The 11,997-nt window shown below is 37.6% G+C and overlaps 1 long non-coding RNA gene across 1 annotated transcript; it reads left to right on the top strand.

The window, feature by feature from the left end:
* Positions 1-2,330: 2,330 nt before the first annotated feature.
* LOC142240638 (uncharacterized) lies at positions 2,331-3,624 on the top strand. Its single transcript, XR_012723338.1, has 2 exons — positions 2,331-2,463; positions 2,546-3,624. It is a non-coding gene; the product is annotated as an uncharacterized LOC142240638 (long non-coding RNA).
* Positions 3,625-11,997: the final 8,373 nt, after the last annotated feature.

Here is an 11,997-nt window from a genome sequence, read left to right as displayed (position 1 = left end):
ATCAAGTTGATGAATATGCATTTTATACTTCACGGACAGGGCTATGAGAAATCGTATTGAAGAATATCTGACAACAGGGGCAAATGTCTCTGTGTAATCTATTCCTTCTATCTGACTGCACCCTTTAACGACTAGTCTTGCCTTTCTGCGGACATTCGAGCCTGTTGCGTCAACCTTTGTCTTGAAAACCCATTTCGATTTTATAGCTTTCCTTTCGGCTGGAAGGTTCTTCAATTCCCATGTTGCGTTTTCAATAAGAGATGTCATCTCCTCATCCATGGCCAAACGCCACTCATCGGCTTCTGGCGAGTCTAGCGCTTCCTTCAAAGTCTTAGGGTCCTTGGATACAAATGTCAAGGCACAAAAGTTAGAATTAGACGAAGTTTTTGCAGCAATTCGCTCAGATCGACGATAGTTATCTGTCTTGTCTTGTTCATAGCCTTGTTCAGCATCGTCAAACTGGACGTTGTCATCAGAACTATCATCATATTCCACCTTAAGGCTGTCGATTGAATCATTACGATCTTGTAGGCGCAAGGTTGTACTTGTATCTTGTGGGCGCAAAATTGTACTAGTATCTGGCACAGGATTTGTATCCACAAAATCGGATGGAATTTCATCGACCTCAACTACGGGAATCAGAGAGCTATTAGTACTTTCTTTGATGTTATTACATACCTGGTCTTCTATAAATATGACATCACGACTGATAACTATCTTCCTCTTTATAGGATCGTACAAGCGGTATGCCTTGCTCTCCAGACTATAACCCACAAATATACATTCAGATGACTTGGCACTTAGTTTCGACCTCTTTGACTGTGGAATATGCACGAAAGCCTTACAACCAAATACCTTAAGATGTTGCAATGGTGGTTTTGTTCCTGTCCAAATTTCTTCCGGGCTGCATTTTCCTTTTCTGCATGGTATTCTGTTCAAAAGATAGGCGGCTGTAACAGATGCCTCAGCCCAAAATCTCTCGTCCAGACCGGAATCTAAAAGCATGCATCGTACTCTATCCATTATAGTACGATTGAGTCTTTCTACAACCCCGTTCTGCTGTGGGGTGTACGGTGCAGATTTTTGATGTAGTATGCCACTTTCAGACAAAAAATTCTCGAACTTTGCGTTAACATATTCCGTTCCATTGTCTGAACGAAATGTTTTAATTTTCCTTGAACATTGATTCTCAACAAATTTCTTGAATTTTCGAAACTCTTCAAATACTTCGGATTTGCTTTTTATAGGTACGAGAAATACCTTCCGTGAGAAGTCGTCCACAAAAGTTACAATAAATCTGGCGCCCGAGAAAGATTTTGAATTAATGGGACCCATCACATCCGAATGAATCAGCTCAAGCAACTCAGTTGCCCGATGGCCATCCTCCTTAAAAGAATTTCTGGTTTGCTTGCCTTGTATACAAATTTCACATTTGTCCGAACTCATTCTAAAATCAAGTTCATTCGTGTCTCTTATCTTGCACAAATTATCATCACAAATGTGAGCAAAACGCCTGTGCCACAATTTCGCACTACTATTTACCAAAAATGATGTGTTCATTCTCTTAACAGATATGCCATCCAATCTGTACAGGTCGTTGTGAAGTGTTGCAGTCGCTAATAAAACATTGTCAGCGCCAAAAATTTCACATTTCTTATGCCCAAACACTACACTGTTGCCTTTTGCAGTTAACTGTTTCACAGACAGTAAGTTTGTACATAACTGAGGCACATATTTGTTGCGGGTGCGTATGCCGATATCCTCAAGGCGGAGATGACGTCCACCGAGATTCATTGCCGTATGGTGGAATGACCGAATCATGAAATGTTCGGCTGGTGACGGTAGCCTTGGTTGGGTTAATCGCATCGCACTACGATCTGAGTCCGCTGATGGGGAATGGTGTCCCTATAACAAAATAGGCGCGGGTTCGGATGCATGGCCTTTAATTATTTAATAATTAATTTGTTGCAATGGATTGATGTGGCTGAGTATGGTTGCTCGGATTCGGTTTCCTGCGATGCAGGAAATAAAGTGTGGTTTTTAGGAATCAGATGTTCGGCAATGTCAAGGGAGAGTGCGGCCAAGTTTTAGGGTCTGGATACGACCCTGGGTGGCGATGCAACCCTGTAATATGAGGACGGACAGACTATAGGAATTGTTGTTATATTTCATATATATAAATGAATATATAAAAACAAACAAAACGCGCGAATAATGAGGAGACGTTTGGAGCGTCTAAGGACGACTATAAAAGGGTAGACGCTACTCAGGAGCGGACATTATCGCCAGTGAGATTTAGCGGAAAGTTTGAAGCTACAAAAAGTTAAAATCTTTCATATACCAACCTAAAAAAAAAAAAAAAAGTGTTCACCAAGTGAATGGTAGAGACATTTAAACTGAAATCTTTATAGAACAATATTAATTGTGGTTTATTGTGTGATTTGTGTCGTACATTTTGAAAAAGTGAGTGCGTCAACAGATTGTGATAGAATATGATGGTGGACGTAGTGTAGTTATGTTGTCTTTGTTTAATTTTTGTTAATAGAACGGCCACACAAGGAAACGGTCAGCCGGAATCCGCGACAGCACGGAGCAAAAAGCGAGATTTAGTAGCTGTTCAAATAGCGGGTGGCGTTGTATTTTCCCGACGGTGCTGGGTTTCTGGACTGGGCTACCCATGGTGTTCAGCGAGGGTGCAGTCGTAATCCACGGAGTCTCAATCTGAAAAGTTAAAAACGAAAGATTTCTAATATTACCATTGGAAAGTAAGGTAAAACTAGATTAATTTACTTACAATATAAATCGAGGGTAGTGGACGCCCTAGACTTTTGAAGTTCATCGGGAAAAAGTTTGAACATCCCCCAGCATCCCGTCTGAAAGGAAAAGAAAGAAAGGCTATTACTTGCTGGCGATATCTTTTTAAATATGTTTTTTTTGGAAATTTCTCAAACATAACAAATAACTAAACGATATAAAAAAAAGAGAAAATACGCTTAAAACGATTAATCACATTATATAAAACTAAATGCACTACAAAATTTAAAAACCAAAAAAACTATATTCGAAACAAATAAGAAATTAAAACAAACGAAAAAAAAAATAATATTTACTGATTAGGCTAAGATTAGTGTAGTATTTTTTTTTTTTTGTTATTAAATGTTAGGAAAAATTATAAATTAGTGTTGTGTTTATTGTAAGGATAATTAATGCCAATAGGGAGAGATTCGTGAGCGTAGGATTTGTCGCACGAGCGTCTGGACAGTTTTTTGAATTTTGTCTAATTCATCTTTTGGGATCAGTGAATGTGTAAAATCCCACAAACTTAATTAAGAGAGCTCTTTTAGTTAGGAAATTTTAAGTAAAACAACTTTTGCGAGCCGTTAAAGGGCTGATAAATCAAAATACGTCTAGAATCTTAAACATAGGCAAATCTGAGCCAAGGGCTCACTTTAGTAATTAAAAATTGGTGTTAGTTGTTCAGTGTAGTTTTTTTTTGTAATATCTAGGTTAAGGAAGACAAATATAGTATTTAAGGTGATTTATGTGTTAGAGGTATTATTATTTTTTTTTTAATCATGACCAAATAAAAAAAAATGTTTGTAATGTTTTACGATATTGAAATTATGATGTGCTAGTGTTGTTACTATGAGGAGGTAATCGGAGTGGAATAGGCATGTAAGGTGAGTGTGTGGATAATGGGGTCCTTGGTAAAAATAATGAGCTGGATAACAAGGATCATGGCAGGGAGGGCAAGGTGAGGGAGCATAAGACCAAGCTCCCACCGTCAGGCAGTGTGTTATGTGTATAATGATCGTTTTTCTTGTGAGATTTGTTTCGTCAAAGTTACCTTTTTTTTAGTGTTCGGTCTTGTGGGCTAAGGTGAAGGGTTGGAACCCTCTGAGAGGTTGTCATGAGCTGCCGGACACCGCCTTAGTGCCGATATATGAGATCAGTAACAGTAATGGCGCCCAAACGAATGACGTAACTCAAGCCAACAATGCGGAAGATGGTATAAGGCCGCGCGTTCTCGCTTTTTCATTGCGAGCAAAATGGCGGCAAATATGGCTTGGGTTAATATATGAGTTCGGGGTGATAACAGCTATACTCCGTGCAATAGACAATAGGGATCAATAGTTTTGAAAGGGATAAACCGCATTTTTGATTCTCTGGCTATTATTGCAGCCACAATTTCCTAGGGAAATGTGATAATGTGCAATATTAGTTATAAGTAAATTGAAAATTAGGGTTTTTCTCTCCATTAGTCATTAGGTCTGTCAATATCTTGTTTCGTGTAATGTATAACAAAGATTGTATTGTCAATGACCTGTTATTTTGTTATTTTGCAATAGCGTGTAAAGTAATGTCCATAGTGTGAGAGTTTCGGGATGGGGAAAAACAATAGCTTACCGAATGCCAATGGGAAATGCGGTCTGTATTGCGAAGTACCTTGAGTCGTGAGATCTCTTTTCTAGACCATTGGATGCAAGAAAACTGCCATGACGATGGAAACTCTATGTAATTGTTCGTACTCTTATTGTTATTGTCCAGTCTTTCAACACACTGATGGCGGTCCAGAATTGGGTCACCTTTTTTTTATGAAATATTGAGATATAAAATACAAATCCACACTCGTCACAAATAACTGCCTTGAAAGTAACACTCAGAGAGCCTCCTCTAAATAAATGTATAGTGTTTGTTAAAAAAAAAAAAAAAAATCGAGAACGTCAAAGGTTTATGTGGTGTTTGATTTTGATATAAATTCTATTTAATTGTTTTCTGTTTAAAAATTTTATCATTTTTATGTTTTTTTTTTGTTTATTGTTAGTAATTACGTGTTTTTTTTTTTTTTGATATTTTACTTAGTTTTTACTTTATTTTTTTTGTTTAATTTTATTTACAACCACCTGATTTTTACACGTCTGTTTTATGCAAATTTGTCCATCACTTATTCATTTTTTTTTATCATTTAAATTCGATACGTTTTTTTTATTGTTTCTGGGAGAAGTAAACTGTCAATTGTCTGTCGTTCATTTGCTATATTTCCATAATCTTCAATGAGCTTTGTTTTTGACGGCAAGAGGAGAAGTAAAAGAAACCGCTTGACTGCCTTCGATAGAAGCAGGATTTCTGTTCAGAAAGAGCCTAAATACGTCAAGGATTTAAACGGTGTCAGAATGGAGAATGCCTCGAACGTTGACCCGGCGATTATTGATATGTCGCACACAATCAATAACCAGCAATTTTTTAATGACAGAAGAGGTCAGAATACCATGGGATCATCAGCCCAGGCAGGTGCCACGAATAGGTCAGACCAGGTTGATAGCTTAATACAGGGTTTGGTCAATGAAAGTATTAATGATACCCAATTACAGTTGAGGACGTTAGTACAAGCTAGTGTGAGCAAAGAAATGGAGAAGGTTTACGCGGCAATAGGGAAATTAACCGAGACAGTGAACGCCTTAGCAAGCAATAGGGATAATTCTGAAACAGGGTTGCCGATACCAAATGAAATTTTACCAAATCCCCGACGGCCATCCACGTCTGAATCATCATCAGAAGTACAATCTGGAGATATGGGTAATCAAATGATACCAAATAATTATCGAGACGGACAAAATCGCGGGATAAAAATTGAGCGTTTTGGTTTGAATTTCGATGGGAATCCAAACAGGTTAACAGTAGATGATTTCATATATCGTCTAGAGTACTTTCAGAAGTATCACCGGTTGAGGTGGGATGAAATTATGGGTGAAGTACACTTGTTGCTATCAGGTTCAGCCCTAGAATGGTTTTGGCTGCAGCAACGCAACAAAACTGTAACTGACTGGCCTTCTTTGAAAGATGCATTGACCGAAAGATACAAGACTAGGAGATCGTGTTTTGAGGAAATGAGAGACCTCTTAGAACGAAAACAGATGCCCGGTGAAAGTATCGATTCATTTTTTCACGACCTGAATATGATGCGTTCGAAGTTAGAGCGTCCAGTTTCAGAATTCGAGATGATACGCTTAGCTAAACGAAATATAAGGAAATCTTTATCTAGTATCGTCTATTCTATGCAAGTCTCATCCCTAGAGCAGTTAAGGGTTGAATGTTTGGAGATAGAGAAAACTTTCTTTAAACGAGAGCAACAACTTATGCCACAATTACCACAACGACCTATGCGTGTGAATGCTATTATGAACGAGGAACAACAATTCGAACACGGAGATGACAATGATATTGTAGAAGTGGAAGCTATAGCAGGAGTTGTGACATGCTGGAACTGCCAGACCCCCGGTCACGGTTTTAGGGATTGTCCATCTACTCAACGCAACCTCTTTTGCTTCAAGTGTGGCAAACCAAATACAACTACCCCGAGATGCATTAACTGCAAGTCGGGAAACACGAAAAAGAACATGGTTACAGCGGGGAACCATCGTTCGGAGCAACCCGCATTGCCAACGCAACATCAGATACCAAATTAGTAAACAATGAACCGAGTTACCCGGCTATACGGCATTACCTACCCATGGAAGTAAGAAATGAAGTTTATGATAATGCGAGAACTCGAATCATTGAAGAAAAGGTCACTGTAGAAAAAGAAACTGAAAGACCTATTGAACTGTTGAAAAGACACAATCCAGAAAAGGCGAGAAAAATCAATGAAAAGATATTGAAACTAAGACAGCGACAGAAAGAAAACAAAATGTTAAAGAAACAAATATGTGAAGCCATCGGGAAATTCCAAAATAAAAATGATGTAAGACCGTATGCCAATGTGGAAATAGAAGGTGTGGATGTTCGAGGACTCTTGGATTCAGGAGCTACAGTGAGTCTGTTAGGTAAAGGATGTCGAGAGCTAGTGGATCGTTTAGAGATACCAATAATCGATTTTTATTCTAATGTTAAAACTGCATCAGGGATGCCACACCGAGTATTGGGCAAGATACATGTTCGAGTTAAATACAAAGATAACGAGAAACAAATAAATTTATACTTATGCCCCGACTTGGAACAACAGCTGTATCTAGGAGTAGATTTCTGGCGTGCGTTTGATTTAGCCCCAGAAATTTTTGAAGTAGAAGAAGTGAATCTAGACCTTCAAAGAAAGATCCATGGGGAATCAATACAAGATGACTCCAAGATGCATACATTATCTCCAGAACAACAGAAACAACTTGAGAATGTAATAAAGTTATTTCCAACATTTTAGGAAAAGGGCTTAGGTTGCACCTCCTTGGAAAAACATGAAATAAAACTAATCGAGGGGGCAACACCTGTAAAGGATAAGCATTATCCAATTTCTCCTGCTGTCCAAGACATAGTTTATAAAGAGATCGATAATATGCTTGCACTCAATGTTATCGAAGAGAGTAATGGACCATGGAGCAATAGAACGACGGTAGTGAGGAAACCCGGGAAAAATAGGTTCTGTCTAGACGCGAGAAAATTGAATGCTCTAACTATCAAAGATGCTTACCCCTTACAGAATATAGATGGGATCCTGAGTCGAATTGACCAGACATACTACATCAGCAGCGTCGACCTGAAGTATGCGTTCTGGCAAATAGAGCTGGAAGAAGAGGCGAAGCCCTATACTGCTTTTACGGTACCAGGTCGACCGCTATACCAATTTAGGGTAATGCCGTTCGGGTTGTGCAACGCCGCCCAACGGCTTTGCCGACTAATGGATAAAGTCATACCAGCGCGATTAAAGTCCAACGTCTTCATTTACTTAGATGATTTGCTCATCATAGCTGATGATTTCCAAATACATTTGAAGATTTTGAGAGAAGTTGCAGAATGTTTGAGAAAAGCCAATTTGACCATCGGTCTAAAAAAATCCCTTTTTTGCTTTCGTGAATTGAAGTATTTGGGATTCATTATTGGAGGAGGGATGTTGAAGACTGATCCCGAAAAGGTACGGGCGATACAAGGTATACGCCTGCCGAAAACGCCTAGAGAGGTGAGAAGTTTCTTGGGAACAGCAGGCTGGTATAGAAGGTTCATCAAAGATTTTGCCTCTATATCAGCCGCCCTAACTGACACGCTAAAAAAGGGCCAAAAGTTCACAATGACACCGGCGGCAATTGATTCTTTTCACTCCCTGAAACATGCACTTACGTCAGCCCCAGTTCTAAAACATCCAGATTTTCGAAGAGAATTTTTCATTCAATGCGACGCTTCTGATTACGGGATCGGAGCTGTCATTTTTCAGAAAAACGAAGATGGAGGAGAGAACCCAATTGCTTTCTACTCCCAAAAGCTTAATTCCTGCCAGAAAAACTATTCTGTGACAGAAAAAGAATGCTTGGCTGCAGTATTGGCCATTAAAAGATTCCGACCCTATGTGGAATTAATGAAATTCACAGTTATCACCGATCATGCCAGCCTAAAGTGGCTGATGTCATTGAAAGATCTAAGTGGCAGGCTAGCTAGATGGTCGTTGCAGCTGCAAGCTTATGATTTTTCAATAGAACATCGAAAAGGTTCGGAAAATGTGGTCGCCGATACGTTGTCAAGAATGCCAGTAGATGGCGGAATAGAGGTGGAGGAAATAGAAGGTAATTTTCTTGACTTTGAGACAACGGCTTTTGATAACGATGAATATGTCGAAATACGAGAAAATATTCTAAAGAACCAAGAGCGATTACCGGATTTAAGAGTTGAGGGGGATAAGATATTTTTTCGTAGGAAGGGAGATGACGATTCTACAACGGAAAGCGAATGGAAACTGTGGATTCCACAAGAAATAACACACGTTCTTATAGAAAAGGCACACAATGAAAGGGTTGCTGGACATGGAGGTGTTGCAAAGACATTGAATCGTCTTAAACATTTTTACTATTGGCCCAATATGGCGTCACAAGTCCGCCAATACGTTAGAAATTGTCAAGTGTGTAAGGAAATAAAGCCCGCAAATCACAACTTACAGCCTACAATAGGAGAAGAGGTCGTTACAGAGCGACCATTTCAAAAATTATACATAGATTTTTTGGGAAAGTATCCAAGGTCCAAGAACGGAAATGCATATATTTTCATTGTAGTGGACCATTTTACCAAATTTACCTTTTTGCATGCGATGAAGGAGGCCACGACTCAGAATGTGATTCAGTTTTTAGTACACGAAATTTTTCACAAATTTGGTGTACCAGAAACTATTCACAGTGGATAATGGGGTCCTTGGTAAAAATAATGAGCTGGATAACAAGGATCATGGCAGGGAGGGCAAGGTGAGGGAGCATAAGACCAAGCTCCCACCGTCAGGCAGTGTGTTATGTGTATAATGATCGTTTTTCTTGTGAGATTTGTTTCGTCAAAGTTACCTTTTTTTTAGTGTTCGGTCTTGTGGGCTAAGGTGAAGGGTTGGAACCCTCTGAGAGGTTGTCATGAGCTGCCGGACACCGCCTTAGTGCCGATATATGAGATCCGTAACATATTCCACATTTGATAAAATAGCATTTGTCTCTCCGGTTTGTGTTGTCAACGTGATCTCTATATCACCTACACATTCGACTTTCATTTTGTTGTTGTTGGCAGCAGTTACTTCCCAATAAACACAGGATGAGCGTTTTTCAAATGCAACACCTCTTCAGTTTGAGGGTAAATATCATTTTCAACATAAATTCAACTTGACTTGAAAAAGCTCATCTTCAATTCATCTTCAAATTGTTTGCGAATTACAACCAATTTGGCAAAATGTTGACGAAAACTTTGAAAATGTGTTGAAGATAATTGGAGAAAACTTTGACAAAACACTACCCTGAAATGCAACGAAAAAAACCACATGGTTTTCAATACTACTTTGGACAACAAAGTTCGTGGAAGAAATACAAAAATGTGGAAATTTTTTAATAATCAATTGAAATTGCTTATAATAATTGGTAAGTAAAACTAAAACACGAAATGAAAACTTTAAGGAAGTCACTAAACTCAAATCTCTTTTCAGACTACTAAAATATTTGGATGCTGATTCTTGGACACATTAAGAGGCTGGCCGATGAAAAATGGTAGTGGCTTATCGAGAAGAGAAAGTTTCCATAAATCAAAGTGCAACCAAAAAAACTTGGTATTTATGCTTTTCCATATCAACAACTACTGGATGATAATTCGCATCACATCGATAGTTTAATTTATATCGCATCATCGGTTTAATTTGTTATTTTGTGAATTGAAATTGCTGGAAATTTATTCCAATTATCTGGCCATCAAGTTCCTGCAAATTGCCAGTATTTTAATAACAACAATTTTGTAATACCAACGTTCTTGAGGAAATCACGAAGTACCTGGTCAGTTGGAAGAAAAACAAATTGGTAAGTCAAAATAAAAAGTGAAATGAAAACATAATGGAAATCACAAAACTCGATTGTTTTGCAGAAAACTAAAATCATTGAATGTTATATTCTTGGAAGATGTTGGCCGATGAAAAACCGATGAAGGAAACAACAAAGAAAAGTTTTCAGAAAACTTACAAAGTGCAACCAACTAAAACAAAGTGCAACAATTCCTATATCAAGAACTTCTGGATGAAAATGTGCATCATCGGTTTAATTTGTTATTTTGTGAATTGAAATTTCTGGAAATTTATTCCAATTATCTGGTCATCAAGTTCCTGAAAATTGCCAGTATTTTAATAACAACAATTTTGTAACACCAACGTTCTTGAGGAAATCACGAAGTACGTGGTCAGTTGGAAGAAATACAAATTGGTAAGTCAAAATAAAAAGTGAAATGAAAACATAATGGAAATCACAAAACTCGATTGTTTTGCAGAAAACTAAAATCATTGAATGGTATATTCTTGGAAGATGTTGGCCGATGAAAAACCGATGAAGGAAACAACAAAGAAAAGTTTTCAGAAAACTTACAAAGTGCAATCAATTAAAACAAAGTGCAACAATTCCTATATCAAGAACTTCTGGATGAAAATGTGCATTACATCAATTTACATCCCGTCATCAGTTTGATATTTTGTGATTTCCTCTTGCTGGAATCTATTCTAACACACAAGCCAGCAAGTTCCTCGATAGTAATTATTTCAAATTGCCAGCATATTAATGACACCAACATTATGGAGGAAATGGAATTATACATGTAAAAATGTTTAAGATATTTAAAGTTGTATTCATAGTTTTATTTATTAATACGTTTAATAAGATAATTACATTTTGATTGGTATAATATTATTATTTTCATATATTATTAATGTTATTTTTAAGATTATTATATTTGTTAACGAAAAAATAATAAAATTTACAAAATCCCTAGAAATTTAGTATTGACTTTCAGTTAGAACTAGGATTGACTTTCATACAAATTGTGGTTTGAAAGTATTCGCAACAATGCTAGTTTTTTATTTTTCTCACATTGAAAACTGTTTGAGAAATTATTGAGTAGCGATGCATTTCAATTTGAGGATTACAATTGAGAAATTATTGCTATTGTGTTGAATTTTACTGTTGAGGGTAATGTCTGTTTTTTGTTGAGAACGCGATTTTCTCAACAATTTCTCAACTTGAATATTACCCTAATCCTTTGAAAAAATGTTTGAAAAATTATTGAATTTTAGTATTTTTCAAACGTTTGTGTTTATTGGGTTCTCTGCCCTTTGTTGTTCTTGAGTTTGCCATGTATGTATTGGTGTTGGTCATATGTGCCGTTGCCCCAGAATCAATGTACCAATCATCGGCTTTCATTTCACTGGGTGTAAAAAGAGATAGCAATAAGAGTCGATCGGTTTCTTTCTTTTTTCCGCTATTTTCCTTTTTTTTATTTGGGCAATCCTTTATGTAATGACCTTCCTTTTTGCAACCATGGCACTTGAACTTTTTTACTTTTGCTCCCCTTCTTTTCGCAAAAAAAGCGCTTCCCTCACTTTTTATGGCGTCGAATTTTACATCTTGCAACAACAAATTTTTAACTGCGTCCACTGTTAATTTTGATTTCGAATTCTCAACAGCAAGGACGAGGGACCGAAACTCCTCCGGCAATCCTGCGAGCATTAAAGATGCGATC

Source organism: Haematobia irritans, chromosome 5, assembly GCF_050003625.1.
Source record: "Haematobia irritans isolate KBUSLIRL chromosome 5, ASM5000362v1, whole genome shotgun sequence".
Classification (NCBI taxonomy): Eukaryota; Metazoa; Arthropoda; class Insecta; order Diptera; family Muscidae; genus Haematobia; species Haematobia irritans.
Note: the sequence above shows the minus strand (reverse complement) of the source record. Positions and strands in the feature narration are given on the sequence as shown.